Source organism: Geotrypetes seraphini, chromosome 11, assembly GCF_902459505.1.
Source record: "Geotrypetes seraphini chromosome 11, aGeoSer1.1, whole genome shotgun sequence".
Classification (NCBI taxonomy): Eukaryota; Metazoa; Chordata; class Amphibia; order Gymnophiona; family Dermophiidae; genus Geotrypetes; species Geotrypetes seraphini.
The window spans coordinates 57168131-57186088 of record NC_047094.1 but is presented as its reverse complement, the minus strand read 5'-3'; the positions used below and the strand labels follow the sequence as shown (position 1 = coordinate 57186088).

General features: G+C 42.8%; 1 protein-coding gene across 7 annotated transcripts in view; it reads right to left on the bottom strand.

Annotated features, from left to right (window-relative positions):
- The window catches only part of ANKS3 (ankyrin repeat and sterile alpha motif domain containing 3), a 121255-nt gene that overhangs the window by 91375 nt on the left and 11922 nt on the right, over positions 1 to 17958 (bottom strand). The window lies entirely within an intron of this gene.

The following is a 17958-nucleotide window of genomic DNA, read 5'->3' as shown; positions in this document are numbered from 1 at the left end:
ACCCCCCTGGCCGACCCCCACGACACCCCCAACCCCCTTCCCCGTACCTTTCTGTAGTTGGCCGGACAGACGGGAGCCAAACCCGCCTGTCCGGCAGGCAGCCATCGACGGAATGAGGCCGGATTGGCCCATCCGTCCCAGAGCTCCGCCTACTGGTGGGGCCTAAGGCGCCTGGGCCAATCAGAATAGGCCCGGGAGCCTTAGGTCCCTCCTGGGGGCGGGGCCTGAGGCACATGGGCCCAACCCGACCATGTGCCTCAGGCCCTGCCCCCAGGAGGGACCTAAGGCTCCCGGGCCTATTCTGATTGGCCCAGGCGCCTTAGGCCCCACCAGTAGGCGGAGCTTTGGGACGGATGGGCCAATCCGGCCTCATTCCGTCGATGGCTGCCTGCCGGACAGGCGGGTTTGGCTCCCGTCTGTCCGGCCAACTACAGAAAGGTACGGGGAAGGGGGTTGGGGGTGTCGTGGGGGTCGGCCAGGGGGGTCGCGGGTCGGCTGGGAGGGCGGTCGGAGGTTCTTGGGGGGGGGCGGTCGTTGGGGGGAGGGGGGTTTGCGTCGAGGGCAGGAGGGCCTGGGATCCCTCCTGCCCGTAATGTAGTGCAGGGGGGGGTTAGGGGGTCGCCGTGGCCAGGAGGACTTGGGCTCCCTCCTGGCCCGATATTGTCGGGGAGTTGGGGAATCGGCGGGGCAAGAGGGCTTGGGCTCCCTTTTGCCCCGATCGTGTCGGGGAGTCGGGGGGCAAGAGGGCTTGAGCTCCCTCTTGCCCCGATCGTGTCGGGGAGTCGGGGGGGGCAAGAGGGCTTGAGCTCCCTCTTGCCCCGATCGTGTCGGGGGTGCCAGGGACCACACGGAGTCACCCACCGTACCACCCGATTCGGGTAAGCGCAGGTATCGGTGGGTGGCTTATTTGCGGGGGGGGTGCCTTATTTTACATTTTTTTCTAAAAAGGGGGGGCTGTCTTATTTGATGGCCCTGCCTTATCGGGGAAACACGGTAGAAAAAAAAAAAAAAATGAACAGTTAAGTCCCAGTTTTTGCCGCTGAGACTCTGCCCTCTCTCACTGTAAAATTAGACTCTACTTAGTCTGTCTTTAAATTTAAAAAATGTGTGTTGTTTTAAAAAACAATTATGTTTTTAGATGTATCTAAATAAAAATAATAACCAAAAATTTCTCTTTTTTTATGTCATCTTAGCATATTTTATGCTGCAGAACGAATTATTTTTTTTTACATGTATTCTTATGGGAAAACGCGTTTCACATAACGAACGTTTCACATAACAAACTTGCTCCTGGAACCAATTAAGTTCGTTGTGTGAGGCACCACTGTATAAGGAGTTGGAGATTTGTTCAAGTGAGGTAAGAAGGAAAAATTATATTCTTAGTTGATAATTTTCTTTCCTTTAGTCATACCATACCAATCCAGTCCCAGACTAATGTCCACCTACCAGAGAATGGAGACAGAGAAAAGTAGTTCCAAGTACTTGCCCCCTAAGGGTACAATGCAGCCTCAAATGTTCAGTATTTCAAATAGCCAAACCTTGGTGTTCCAAGAAATATAGTCAGAACATTGAATAAACCTCTGAGGCCACTAGTCAGTTAGGGTTGCATTACAGGCAGAATCACTGACTATAGTTTTGCCTAAGCCAAATAAAGATCCCACATTGGTTTCAAATTACAGGCCTATCTCATTAATCAATGTAGATGGAAAACTTTTGGCTAAGACATTGGCTTTACGCTTAGCCAAGGCTCTCCCTTTTATTATTGATATGCACCAAACTGGATTTGTTGCTAATAACACAAGATTGGCTTTTCATATGTTAAATTTAACAAAAGACATGAAAGATCCGGCTTTTTCTGTGTCCTTAGATGCAGAGAAAGCTTTTGATCGAGTGGAATGGACCTTCATGTATCAAGCTATGGAATGGTTTGGAATTGGTTCAGGATTTATACAAATGATACAAACATTGTATAGCTCCCTTGTTGCAAAATTGTATATTAATAATAATTTTTCAGAACGCTTCAATTTGCGGAGGGGGGTTAGACGAGGTTGTCCCTTATCTCCTTTGCTTTTTGATATTGTTTTGGAACCCTTGTTATTAGCTATTCAGCAAGTAAAGGAGATACAGGGTATTCCTTATTCAGATCGGGGATACAAAGTCTCTGCATATGCAGATGATATATTGCTTCATTTGAGAAATCCAGAAACAACCATTCCATGCTTACTTGATTGATTGAGAAATTTGGAAAATTTTCAGTATACAAGATAAATTGGATTAAATCTGAAGCTCTTCCACTAAACGTGTATTGTACAAAAGGCTTGTTTGATTCATTTTCTTTTGTATGGAAGGAAGGTGGATTAAAATACTTAGGAATTTGGATAAAAAATACGCTGGAAGACACAATGAAAGAGAATAAAAAATTTTCATTGCAGAAGGTAACAGAAATGTGTGAGCAATGGAATCCATTACATCTGTCTTGGTGGGGGAGAGTTCAAATTATTAAAATGATAATATTGCCTGTGATTTGTTATCAGATGGGAATGTTACCAGTTTTTTTAAGGGGTTCTTTTATAAAAAGTTAAACAGTACATAAGAACATAAGAAATGCCTTCACCGGATTAGACCTTAGGTCCATCTAATTTGTTTGGTTGGGCAAAACTCCTAAAATTGCTTTAGTATCTTTACAAAAGCCAATTGCGGAGGGAAGGGTAAATTTTCCAAATTTCTATAGGTATCATCAAGCCTATATTTTGCACCAGGGTATGTATTGGGTCCTCCCAGAGCTCACTGATAATACCCCAGACTGGTTGTGGTTGGAATGGCGACTCATGTTCCTTCTACGTTTATGTCATGTTCTTAGCATTAAAATGCCTAGATTGTATAAAGAAAATAGAATATTTATGGATACATGGAAAACTCTAAGATATGTTAGTAATTTAACATATATTCTAATCTATAAATTGAGAAATCAAACTATATGGTTAAACTCCAAGATTCAAATTGGCGGATTTAAGGTCATCTGGAAGCATTGGATGATAGCTGGTATACGGATTTTAGATGATGTTATTTCAAATGGTAAACTACCGTATTTTCACGCAAATAACACGCACCCGTATAAAACGCGCACACGAATATAGCGTGCAGAAATCACGATGATTTGCACAAAAACTTTGATATACCGCGCTCACGGGTATACCGCGCATGCTGCCCGACGCTCCTTTCGCCCGCCCTGACTTTCCGTGCGCTGTCCCGACTCTCCGTTCACCCCCCCTGACTTCCGTGCACTGTCCCCCCTTGAAGGTCTGTCCCCATCCTGAAAGCCTGATGCCCCCCCCCCGACGTCCGATACATCCCTCCCCCCCCCCCGAAGGACCGCCGACTCCCCAACAATATCGGGCCAGGAGGGAGCCCAAATCCTCCTGGCCACGGCGACCCCCTAACCCCACCCCGCACTACATTACGGGCAGGAGGGATCCCAGGCCCTCCTGCCCTCGACGCAAACCCCCCTCCCCCCCAAGAACCTCCGACCGCCCCCCAGCCGACCCGCGACCCCCCTGGCGACCCCCCACAACCCCCCCACCCCCCCTTCCCCGTACCTTTGGTAGTTGGGCCAGAAGGGAGCCCAAACCCTCCTGGCCACGGCGACCCCCTAACCCCACCCCGCACTACATTACGGGCAGGAGGGATCCCAGGCCCTCCTGCCCTCGACGCAAACCCCCCTCCCCCCCAAGAACCTCCGACCGCCCCCCAGCCGACCCGCGATCCCCCTGGCGACCCCCACGACCCCCCCACCCCCCTTCCCCGTACCTTTAGTAGTTGGCCGGACAGACGGGAGCCAAACCCGCCTGTCCGGCAGGCAGCCAACGAAGGAATGAGGCCGGATTGGCCCATCCATCCTAAAGCTCCGCCTACTGGTGGGGCTTAAGGCGCGTGGGCCAATCAGAATAGGCCCTGGAGCCTTAGGTCCCACCTGGGGGCGCGGCCTGAGGCACATGGTCGGGTTGGGCCCATGTGCCTCAGGCCGCGCCCCCAGGTGGGACCTAAGGCTCCAGGGCCTATTCTGATTGGCCCACGCGCCTTAGGCCCCACCAGTAGGCGGAGCTTTAGGATGGATGGGCCAATCCGGCCTCATTCCTTCGTTGGCTGCCTGCCGGACAGGCGGGTTTGGCTCCCGTCTGTCCGGCCAACTACTAAAGGTACGGGGAAGGGGGGTGGGGGGGTCGTGGGGGTCGCCAGGGGGATCGCGGGTCGGCTGGGGGGCGGTCGGAGGTTCTTGGGGGGGAGGGGGGTTTGCGTCGAGGGCAGGAGGGCCTGGGATCCCTCCTGCCCGTAATGTAGTGCGGGGTGGGGTTAGGGGGTCGCCGTGGCCAGGAGGGTTTGGGCTCCCTTCTGGCCCGATATTGTCGGGAAGTCGGCGGTCGTTCGGGGTGGGGGTGCGAGTGGTCCTGCCGGGGGGGGGGATGTATCGGACGTCGGGGAGTAGGCCGGGCAAGAGGGCTTGGGCTCCCTCTTGCTCCGATCGTGGATGCGGGTGTGGGTGGGAGCGCGTGCGAGCGGTCGTTCGGGGTGGGGGTGCGAGTGGTCCTGCCGGGGGGGGGGGGATGTATCGGACGTCGGGGAGTCGGCCGGGCAAGAGGGCTTGGGCTCCCTCTTGCTCCGATCGTGGATGCGGGTGTGGGTGGGAGCGCGTGCGAGCGGTCGTTCGGGGTGGGGGTGCGAGTGGTCCTGCCGGGGGGGGGGATGTATCGGACGTCGGGGAGTCGGCCGGGCAAGAGGGCTTGGGCTCCCTCTTGCTCCGATCGTGGATGCGGGTGCGGGTGGGAGCGCGTGCGAGCGGTCGTTCGGGGTGGGGGTGCGAGCGGTCCTGCTGGGGGGGTGAATCGGGCGTCGGGCGGGGTGGGAACTATGTTTTAAAACTTTGGTATACCGCGCTCACGCATATAACGCGCGAGGGGTATGCGCGGTAGGTAAAAACGCGTATAACGCGCGCGTTATATGCGTGAAAATACGGTACTTGATTTTTCACAGCTGCAACATAAATATGGTCTTAATAAATCACAAAGCTTTAGATGGTTGCAACTGAAGCAGGCCATTCAGGCAGGATTCCCTGAATGGAAAAATTTTAATATGCAATATAGTTTAGAATTTTTATGCTTTCAGGTGGACTTCTTGGGACACCAGGCTGAACAGTGGTATAAATTGATAAACAGATTTGTAAATAAAAAACCTAAAACTGGACTTAGGGATATTTTGAGCATTGAGATCAAGTAGCAAATTACTGTGTCTCAATGGCCACGAATTTGGTCTTGGAGAATGAGATGTATAATGTCCGCATCTATGAGATAAACTTGGTTTTTCATTTTACATAGAGCATTTTGGACCCCAGTTTGATTATAGAAGTTAAAAAGCTCTAAGTCTAATAGATGCTGGCATTGTAATCTTGAGATTGGGACATTAGATCATTTGTTATACTATTGTCCCCTTATCTTGACCTTTTGGAAATCAATTTGGACACAAATAAATTGTTTATTAGAGAATCCTACGGCTTTGGAATGTCAATGAGAACAAAGAGCCAAATTTCATCAAACAATAATAAGCTTTTATTGATTATGACAGGAGTCGCCATACAATATATCACGCATAATTGGAAAAATTGTAGCAGGCTTTAATTACAGTTTTTGGTGGAACTCATTGTGTAACTTTTATAAAATGGAGAGAACAATTGCCATACAAAAAGGGAATTATAAAAAATTTAAAGAAATATGGGGGCCATTGACAAATTATTGTAATGAATAGATACCATTTTTTCCATTATAAGTACAATGTAAGTGAAGGGATGGGAGGGAGGGAATTTGGATCAGTAAATAAGAATATTTCATATTTTATTGCATATATTATGGGAGGGTTGGGTGGGAAGAGGTTAAATTTTTATATATTATTGTTAATATGACAGAAATTCAAGTGATGTATTTAATTTTAATTGTCAACTTATTTTTATTTTTTAATTTTATTTATAAATTTTTCATTCTTACAATAATTTAATTGTACATAAAACTTCAATTAACACATGAAAAATTGTGATTACAAATAATTCATCTTATCACTTAAAATATAACCCTCCCCCTTTTTTTCATTTCTTAAATCCATATAATATACATTCCCCTCCCCTCCCCATTCTTATATAATCATTACTAATGTGCTATGAAATCTGATCATTGGAATAACGAGTCAATGGTTCCCAAATTTTCTTAAAATTATGAATATGTCCCTGTTGTAATGCTATTGTTTTTTCCATTTTGTATATATGACAGACTGAATTCCACCAAAATGTATAGTTAATTTGGTATAATCCTTCCAATTTTGAGTTATTTGTTGCATGGCGACCCCTGTCAATATTAATAATAGTTTGTTATTGTTTGCTGTAATCGGACTCTGAGTTCTCATTGCTGTACCAAATAGTATAGTATCATATGAGAGTCCTACATTATTTTCTAGTAATTCATTAATTTGGGGCCAAATTAGTTTCCAAAATGCATTTACACAGGGACAAAAAAAAATTAAGTGGTCTAATGTCCCAACTTCTATTCTGCAATGCCAGCATCTATTAGATCTAGTACTATCTATCTTTTGTAAGCGCGTAGGGGTCCATAAAACTCTATGTAACAAAAACATCCAAGTTTGACTCATAGATGCTGACTTTGTAGATCTTAATCTCCAGGACCAAAATCGTGGCCATTGAGACTCAGATATTGTCTGACCAATCTCAATACTCCAAATATCCCTAAGTCCAGTTTTCTTTTTTTTATTTAAAAATCCATATATCAATTTATACCATTTTGCGGCTTGGTGACCCAAGAAATCCGCCTGGAAACATAAAACCTGCAGACTATATTGAGTATTAAGATCTTTCCATTCAGGGAACCCTGCCTGAATAGCTTGCTTCAATTGCAACCATTTAAAATATTGTGTTTTATTTAATCCAAATTTATGTTGCAATTGTGAAAAACTAAGCATTGTTCCTTCTGAAATAACATCATTCAATGTTCGTATACCTGCAATTATCCATTGTTTCCAGACGATTTTGTATCCGCCAATCTTGATCCTGGAGTTTACCCAAATTGATTGATTTAATGATTTAGCAATTGGTTCTGGTGATAGATTACTAATATATCTTAATGTCTTCCAAGTATCCAATAGAATTCTGTTATCCTTATATCGTCTTGGCATGTTTATACTAATTAGATGTTCTAAATGTAGTGGGAACAGGAGCCGCCATTCTAGATATAGCCAATCTGGTACATTCTCCATGAGATCTAGGAGGATCCAATACATACCCTGTCTTAGAATATAGGCTTGATGGTACCTATAAAAATTTGGAACATTTACCCCTCCCTCCATAATTGGTCTTTGTAAAGATACTAAAGCAATTCTGGGTCTTTTCCCAAACCAAACAAACTTTGTAAGAATATTATTTAACTTTTTATAGAATGACCCCTGAAAAAATATTGGTATCATACTCATTTGATAACAAACCACAGGCAACATCATCATTTTAATTGTTTGGACGCTTCCCCACCAAGAAAGATGTAAAGGATTCCATTGCTCACACATTTCTGTTATTTTTTTTAATAAAAGTTTTTCATTTTCTTTGACTGTATCTTCAATTGTATTTTTGATAATAATTCCTAAATATTTTAATCCTTCTTCTTTCCAAATAAATGAATATGAATCAAATAAGCCTTTGGTACAGTGAACATTAATTGGAAGAATTTCCGATTTACTCCAATTAATTTTATTTCCAGAAAATTTCCCAAATTTCTCTAGAAGATTAAGTAAACTTGGAACAGTATTCCCCGGTTCTCTTAAATATAACAATATATCATCTGCATATGCAGAAAGTTTAAATTCCCAGTAAGAAAATGGGATTCCCTTTATCTCCTTAGTTTGATTAATTGCAATTAATAAGGGTTCTAAAACAATATCAAAAAGTAAGGGGGACAAAGGACATCCTTGTCTAACTCCCCTACGCAAGTTAAATCTATCTGATAAATTGTTATTAATATATAATCTTGATCCAGGAGAGCTATACAAAGTCTGAACCATTTTAATAAAACCGGGGCCTATTCCAAACCATTCCAGAGCTTGATACATATAACTCCATTCCACTCTATCAAATGTTTTTTCTGAATCTAAAGATAGCATAAAAGCTGGATCATTCAAATTTTTCACTAAATTTAAAGAGTGAAATGCTAATCTAGTATTGTTTGATGAGTGTCTTTTTAGCAATAAATCCTGTTTGGTGTACATCAATAATAAAAGGAAGAGCTTTTGCCAATCTTATTGCTAATACTTTAGCAAGTAACTTACCATCTACATTTAATAAAGATATAGGCCTGTAATTTGAAACCAAGGTAGGATCCCTGTTTGGTTTTGGTAAGACAATAATTACCGAATCAGCCATACTACCTGATATATTCCCATTATTTATTTGGTATTGATACAAATTTAATAAATATGGTAAGATGATATTTTGAAATGTTTTATAGAATTCAACAGTATAACCATCACCACCTGGAGCGGATCCAACTCTAAGAGACTTCAATGCTGATTCTATTTCTTTTAAAGATATAGGATCTTCTAAACTTCATTTTATATGATCCGGAACATTTGGTCCAATAAACGAGTTTAAGAAATTTAATCCCTCTTGTTCTTTATTTTCATAAGTTTCAGAAGAATATAAATCTTTATAAAAATCAAGAAATTGTATTAAAATATCTTTGGTGTTAGTGTGTGTGTTGCCTTGTGTGTCTTTAATTGCAATAATCTTAGATTTCCTTTTTTTTGCTTTGAGAAAATTAGCTAATAATCTTCCAGCTTTGTTTGAATTACCATAATACTGAACTTGCTTATAGAAGATATCTTTCCTCACAAATTGAGAAGAAATCTCATTATATTTCGCTTTTACTTTTAATAAATTTTGTAATGTATTATGTTCCCATTTCTCAATTAATTTATTCTCTAATACTTTAATTTGTTTTTCCAAATCAACATATTGTTTTTTAAGTTGTTTTTTGATAAATGCTGAATATGAAATAATATTTCCTCTTATTGTTGCTTTAAATGCGTCCCACAAAATCTCAGCATTAATATTGTCCGAATTATTTATTTGAAAAAATTAATTCATCTTTAATTTAAAATCTTCCAGAAAGTTCGAATCCGCAAGTAAAGCATTATCAAATCTCCAAATTGGATTGAAATGTACTACATCATTATTCTGAAAGTCAATCCACACACCAGCATGATCTGAAATTACAATGGGATCAATAACTGCATTCATCACTCGCTGCGCTATATTATTAGACACGAATATATAATCAATTCGTGAGAAAGATTTGTGGACCTGAGAACAAAAAGAGAATTCCCGATCATTAAAATGAAGAATACGCCATATATCAACTAAATTACAAGATTGAATCAAATTATCTAAACCTAACGATTTCATAATTCTACTTGGTCTCTTATCTAAAATTGGATCTATTACAGCATTGAAATCCCCTGCTACTATTAAATTAGAAGTAGCCAATGGTAACAGTAATTGTTGAACTTGTTTGAAAAACTCCATTTGATTCGAATTAGGAGCATATAAATTTAATAAATCCAGGGTTGCATTTCCCAGAACAATATTGATATGCAACCATCTTCCTAAAGGATCATGGTTTATTAATTTGAAATCAGCAGTGCATTTCCTATTTATCAGGACAGCAACCCCAGCTTTTTTCCCTATTGCAGGTGCAAAGAAGCATTTAGAAATCCAACCCCCAGATAACTTTTTAGATTCATGCTCAGAAAGGTGCGACTCTTGAATAAAATATATGTCCGCATTTTGCTTTTTAAGGAACGTTAGTACTTTCTTTCTCTTAATAGGATGATTTAAACCATTGACATTAATAGAATAAATTTTTATATCCATCTATTTTATAATTAAATTTTGACAAATACTTCTATAATAATAAAGATGATCAGACCTCAGCACATTAAGTAAATATATTTCCTTCATCAAATCCCCCCATCCCTTACCCCCCCCCCCCGAAAATAAGATTATAAAAGAAAAATTCAAATTTTACATTTATCATATTTTCAATAAACATTTCAATTTCTGCACTTTTCCCAACTTCATGTCTTAAAGAAACATTAATCATCCCACTCCCCCTCCCCTTCCCATCCCTCCACCCTATTCCCATCCCCCCACCCTTTAATAAATGTGTAAGCTTGAAAACACACATAGATAATCAGGTAAAAAGAATTCCCCCCATAGAACATTCAAAAAACAAAAAAAAAAATCTATAATCATAAGTTACACAAAAAATATTTTAACAATTAAACCCTTTCCTCAAATCCCTAATATCTAAACCGACCCCCTTAAAAGAATTTTCTTTAATAAAAACCAAACAAAACTTTTATGTCTTTTTTTTTTTTCTTCCTACCTCTTCCTTTCCTTTTCCATTCCAATAATCTTTTGACATAAAAGCATATTATTATATAAGTAATACCATATAAGGTTACTCATCAAAACTACATTAGCATCAAAAATAAACAGCCTGTAAGTGATTCCATAACTCCATAAAAGGATAAGATTCCAAATATGGAACCATTTCAATTCTAAAGCCAGTAAACTGTACTAACTGTATTAATGACTGTATTAAAAGCACCAAATATATAATACATTGAACTGTATCTTTTAAAGAAATTAAAATACAACACAGAGCATCTAAAAAATAAATAATAAAGTCCATGTCTCTATGTAATCATAAGTTCCTCTTGTTTCTGCAAAAAGTCCTGCAACTCTTCTGGTTCCTTGAAATTCATTGTTTTATTCTTGAAAGTCACTTTCATCATCGCTGGATAAATCAACCCATATTTTGCTCCAAGACTTCTGAGCTGTGGTCTCATATCAAGAAATTTTTTCCTCTTTGCTGCAGTGGCAGGAGCAAAATCTGGAACAAAGTGTATGCGAGAGTCCTGAAACTTTAAGTTCTTATTTTCTTTAGCCAGCCGAATAATATCCAACACTTGCTGATGTCTTAAGAGCTTGAATATTATTGGACGAGATCCCCTTTGAGTATCATTCCTCTTGACTGGTATTCTGTGAGCTCTTTCGATTTCAATAGGATATTTAAAGTTGAGAGGGAGGATTTTAGGGAGGAGATTCTCCAGAAAGGAAGTAATATTATTTTCTTCTGCCCCTTCAGAAAACCCAAGTAATCTTAAATTACTTCTTCTCTCCCTATTACTACAATCCTCCAGCATTTGCGTAAGTATATCCATTTTCTTTTGCACCGGCTTGAATTTGAATAAATCTGTTTCAACTGCCAGCATTCTATCATTAAGATTAACAATCTTATTCTCCACCAGCTCCATTTTCCTGTTAAGAATATTTACTTCCTTCTTAACCTCTTTAATATCCTTGGAGATTCCTAGCACAATTTCTTTAATTGCTTTCAGTTCCTTCAATATTTCAGCTGTTTCAACAACTTCCTTCTCTGCCTGTTTTTTCGAAGGGGTCGGAGGCTCGGGTTTGGCTCTTTTTGCACTTGCCGGCATCACAAAAGCTGAATCAGCTTTGTTATTCTTTCCAGACGCCATATTTATAATTAATTCTCCCGTATTCAACAAGAAAAGTTAACTTTTGTAACTTAAACAATCTTTAAAACGATCTATCGGGACGGAGCTCACCGTTCACCCGACTATTGCCATGCGCTTCCAAGCCACGCCCCAATTGTCAACTTATTGATACACTAGTTGTAAGATGTAAAAATGAATAAAGAATTAAAAAAAAAAAAAAGATAACCAGAAATTAATGAAAACTAGAAAAACATTGCATAGGGCAAAAAAATGAAGATTTAGACTGTGTGCTGAGTGGGTCCAGCAAAGAAGGTGTGAATGCATGCCATTGACTAGTTTGAAAGTAATGAAGCAAGCCAAAAAATACCATCAAGAATTGAGCATAGACGGTGATTGCGAATATTCAGAAGGTTGTCTGCAGAAATTTAAGAAACACTATAGTGTTAAATATGTCAAAGTCTGTGGTGAAAAAGCTTCTGCTTATTACAAGGCAACTGAAAGTTACTGAACAACTTTACAATGCTGATGAAACAGCTCTCTACTGGCACTATGTTCCTAGAAAAAACACTGACAACAACTGATGAACAAGCACCACCTTGGTTTAAGGACACAAAAGACAGGGTAACTGTTCTTGTGTGTGCCAATGCTGGGGGAACAAATTAAAGTTAGCAGTGATTGGAAAAAGCCAATATCTCCAATGGTTCAAGGTACATCATCTACCTGTGAAATATTATGCTAACAGGATAGCATGGATAATCAGAGAAACATGTAATGATTGGCTCTATAAGCACTTTGTTTCAGCAGTGAGATATCATTGTAGAGAAGATGAACTGGAAGAGAACTGTGAAGATGTTCTTGAAGTGGATGTGCAGAGTACACCCACCTCAAGAACATCTTGTAAAAAATAATGTTTCTGCCATTTATCTCCCACCCAATGTCACATCTTCACTACAGCCTTGTGACCAAGGAATCAGACGTTCCATGAAGACCCAAGTATAAGGACTGTTTTCTTAGTTTTAAATTCTTTATTCATTTTAAATCTTAAACAAGTGTGGAGGGAACCAAGATGGCGTCAGGGACAGACGTGTCGTGAGAGGCTCCCCTTCCAGCGGTGTTCTAAGCTTTTTTCCCCGAAATTGACTTACTTTTTTTGCTTGAAGGAATGCCGAAGCGCAGGGGGAAACAGAGGAGCAATCTCCCGGCATCCTCGGCCTCATCGGCGACATGCCAGACAGCAATAACAGCTTTTGCTGTTCCCTTTGGTTTGGGCGAATCCGTGCTCCGAGGGGGGCAGACCTCGGAACTGGACAGTGACTTCTCGCTGAGCCCGCTGGGTCCTGCGATCCCTCCCCGTCCCGGGACGATGTCGGGCAGTCCCGCGGATCAACGGGAGACGTCGGGGAGTGAATCCCCGCTGGAACCGATGATGTTGCCTTTGACCCCGGAGGTAATTCAAGCTATGCCGGGTCACCAGCAAACGTCAGAGGGAGGAGGAGGCGTTCAGGGAGCAACGAGTGTGGGAAATGGAGTCCCTTCTCCACTTCAACCTCTGAAACCCCTGATCAAGCCTAAAGTGGTGGATATGGAGGCGTTGTGGGGAGCCATGGAGAGCCTTCACCAGGTATGCTCCCAATTTATTTCCTCAACTCAACAAACTGCAATTCAAATTAAAAATTGTGAAGGGAAAATTCAACAACAAGCAACTAGAATGGATAATATTGAAAAGACAGTCTCTGAAATAAAACTTGTATCAAATTCTCAAATGAAAGAAAAAAACTTAATGATCAGGAAAATTGAAAACTTAGAAAATGCAAATAGAAATTTAAACCTGAGACTTTTAAATTTTCCTGTATCTAGAATATTATCACCGAGAGATCTTTTTCATTCTTTTTTGACTTCAGTTTTAAAATTTCCAGAGACAAATATGCCACCATTGCAAAAACTATATTATCTAAATATAGTTGAAGAGGATAAGGACAAGTCAATTGTTCATCCTGGAGAATTAGACCTCACTGGGATGTTAGAATCTTCACGGATTGAGATTTCAGCGAGAGCCACTTTGTTAGTAACTTTTGTTTTCTTACAAGATAAAGAAGCTCTTCTCCGCCTCTATTATAGAACTGAAAATGTTGAATTTTACAATCACAAAATTGCAATTTTTCCTGATGTTTCAAAGTGGACGCAGCTTAGACGGAAAAAATTTCTGACATTCCGTCAGTCAGTTTTGGCTTTGGGAGCTACCTTTCAACTTAGGTTTCCTTGTAAATGTTGTATTTCCTATCAAACAAATAAGTATATTTTTTATGATCCAGAACAATTGCAATATTTTTTGGAAGGTAAGGCTGCCATTAAGGCTCCTGACCCCTCTGTAATTTCAACCACTTAGGACCTAATGTAATTAACCAAAGAACCCTGTACATTTGTGGCATATGCAAATATGACCGAGTTTAGTTTTCTTTAATTCAACTACCCTTGATTGTGTATGGTTTCACTCTCCTTTAATGTGGACTATAATCATTGTACTAGAATTTATGATTGGATAATAATTTCTTGAATGTATTTAGTTGCATGTATCAAAGTGTTCTTTGTGATCTTTGATGTGAAAATGAATAAAATAGATTTAAACAAAAAAAAACCAAAAACAAGTGTACAATAAAATATCCATTAAACTTTCAATATAACACTTGAAATTCTTAATCATATCATCTAGAACAAAAATATACATCCCCACCCCCCACCCTTCTTAAAGTAACTAAATTTCTTGAGTCATTTTAAAACAGACAATAAGTGTACATAAATATATCCATTATAATTTCAATACAGCACTTAAAATTCTTAATCAAATCCTCATAAACAAAAATAGAAATCCCCTCCCTCCCACCCTTCTTAAAGTAAGTAAAACAAACTTTCAAATAAAAATTATATCGCCCTCCCACCCCCCAATGTGTAAATATAATCTCCCTTAAAAAAATGATGTCTACTCATTACAATACTTTTCCATTGGTCCCCAGATCTTTATAAACTTATTGTAAAGACTGTTTTCTAAATTGCATGCTTGATGCAATTAACAAAGGCATAAGAATTCAAAATTTCCTCAAGGAGTTCAGCCTTAAGGATGCAATTTATGCACTTGCCAATGCTTGGAAAGATGTAACTAGATCAGCATTGCAAAATGCTTGGCATAAACTTTGCCTAACACAACAATCCCTAAAATAGTGACTGCTATAGATACTTAACAAGATAACTCCAAAAAGCAGCTTAAGTCAAATAAGTTCTCAAAGGGGGAGAGAAAACCCTCTTGATACAGCACCTGAGCACCAATAAGAAAGCACAGTTACTTACCGTAACAGGTGTTATCCAGGGACAGCAGGCATATATTCTCACATGTGGGTGACGTCATCTACGGAGCCCCGGCGCGGACAGCTTTTCAAGCAAACTTGCTAGAAGTTTCAAGTTTGCACACTGCACCACGCATGTGCGTGCCTTCTGCCCACTAGAGGGCGCATCCCACCTCGTGGTCCTCAGTTCCATAACTAGCTTAGAAGCCATCCCCGGGGAGGTGGGCGGGTTGTGAGAATATATGCCTGCTGTCCCTGGATAACACCTGTTACGGTAAGTAACTGTGCTTTATCCCAGGACAAGCAGGCATGATATTCTCACATGTGGGTGACCTCCAAGCCAAACCAAAAAGGGCAGGTGGGAGGATGGCAATTTTAAGAAAACAGATTTTGTAAAACTGACTGGCCAAACCGGCCGTCACTCCTGGACAGAGTGTCCAGACAGTAGTGAGAGGTGAATGTATGAACCGAAGACCAAGTGGCAGCCTTACATATGTCTTCCATCGGGGTGGAACGGAGGAAGGCTATCGAAGCTGCCATTGCTCGGACCTTGTGCCCCGTGACTCGACCCGGGGGAGGAAGGCCAGCCTGAGTATAGCAAAGGGAGATGCACGCCGCCAACCAGTTAGACAGAGTGCGCTTGGAAACTGGGTGCCCTAATCGATTGGGATCGAAGGACAAGAATAATTGCGGGACCTTCCGATGGGACTTGGTGCGTTGAAGGTAAAATGCCAACGCCCTCTTACAGTCAAGCGTGTGAAGCGCCGTCTCGCCAGGATGGGAGTGGGGCTTAGGGAAGAACACAGGAAGGACAATGGACTGATTGAGGTGGAAATCAGAAACAACCTTCGGGACAAACTTAGGATGGGTGCGGAGGACCACCTTGTCATGATGGAATACGGTGAAGGGTGGGTCCGCAACCAAGGCTTGTAGTTCCCCAATCCGCCTAGCGGAGGTGAGGGCAATCAGAAACACCACCTTCCAAGTCAGAAATTTCAAGAGGGACTTGTTGAGTGGCTCAAAGGGTGGTTTCATCAGTTGAGCTAAAACCACATTCAAATTCCATACGACTGGGGGAGGTTTGAGCGGGGGACAAACCCTGAGTAATCCTTTCATGAAGCGTGTCACCAAGGGATGGAGAGACAGAGGGCGTCCATCCAGGTGTTGGTGGAAGGCGGAAATCGCACTAAGATGGACACGCACCGAAGTGGTTTTCAGGCCAGAGCGCGACAAATGGAATAAGTAGTCCAGAACCGAGGGTACCGGGGCCGATACCGGGTCCAGGAGGAAAGAAGAGCACCAGGTGGAAAACCTGGTCCATTTCTGCGAATAGCAAAGCCTCGTCGAGATCTTGCGGGAGGCTTCCAGCACTTCCCTCACTGATTGAGACAGGTCCGGAGGGGTCAGGGAACAAGAAACCAAGCTGTCAGGTGCAATGACTGCAGATTGGGATGTAACATGGATCCTTGATTCTGAGATAGCAGAGAAGGACCGACAGGCAGAAGAAGGGGTTCCCTGGCGCTGAGTTGGAGCAGTAGGGAGAACCAGTTCTGACGCGGCCACCGAGGAGCTATGAGAATCATCGTGGCCGTGGACGATCTGAGGTGTACCAACGTTCGCATGATCAGAGGGAAAGGAGGGAATGCATAGAGGAACTTCCCGTCCCAATCGAGAAGGAAGGCATCCGCCTCCAGACGATCCCGCGAGTACATCCGAGAACAATATAGTGGTAGTTTGTGTGCCTCCGGAGAGGCGAACAGATCTACCTGTGGCGTTCCCCAGCGAGCGAAGACCTCGTGCAGAACTGCTGAGTGTAGAGTCCACTCGTGGGGTTGCAGGAGTCGACTGAGTTTGTCCGCCAGACAATTCAGTTCCCCCTGGATGTAGACCGCCCGGAGGAAGATGTTCCGGGAGGCCGCCCACTCCCAGAGGCGAAGGGCCTCGGAGCAGAGGGGCCACGACCCCGTTCCCCCCTGTTTGTTCACATAGTACATTGCTACTTGGTTGTCCGTGCGGACGAGGACCACCTGGTCCTGTACTACGTGAACGAAGGCTCGAAGTGCTAGGAAGATGGCCCGAAGCTCTAGCACGTTGATGTGACAGCGACGGTCCTCCGCCGACCACAGGCCCTGTGTGCGAAGACCGTCGAGGTGGGCTCCCCACGCGTAGTCCGAGGAGTCCGTGGTCAGAACCTTGCGAAATGGGGGAGTGCGAAACATTAGTCCCGTGGACAGATTTGAAGAGTCTGTCCACCAACTTAGCGATTTCCGCAAAAGCGGAGTCACCGAAATGAGGCGCGACTCCGGATCGCACTCCTGGCGCCATTGTGATGCGAGTGTATACTGAGGGATCCTCAGATGCAGCCTCGCAAATGGCGTGACGTGTACCGTCGAGGCCATATGGCCGAGCAGCATCATCATGCGCTTGGCCGACACCCTTGGTAGTTGAGAGACCTGGCGGCTCATCCGTACCAAGACTTCCAACCGTTGGGTCGGAAGGTAGGAGCGCAGGCGCACCGTGTCCAGCACCGCACCTATGAATTGAAGAGACTGAGCCGGCCTCAACTGAGACTTTGGAAAGTTTATCTCGAATCCGAGGGTTTGCAGGAAGGCAATAGACTGTCGGGTCGCTGAGATAACCTCCTCCCTGGTCGGGGCTTTGATGAGCCAGTCGTCCAGGTAAGGGAACACGTGGAGCCCGCGAGACCTCAGGGCTGCCGCCACTACTACCATGCACTTCGTGAATACTCGTGGGGACGCGGCCAGGCCGAAGGGCAGGACTCTGTACTGGAGGTGTAGGTCTCCCACCTGGAATCGTAAGAATTTTCGGCAGGTGGGGTGCACCGGGACATGGGTATATGCTTCCTTCAAGTCGAGGGAGCACATCCAGTCCCCTTCCTCCAAGAGAGGATACAAGACCGGGAGAGATAGCATTCGAAATTTCTCCCTGGCCAGGCATTTGTTGAGCTTCCTGAGGTCGAGTATGGGGCGCATGTCCC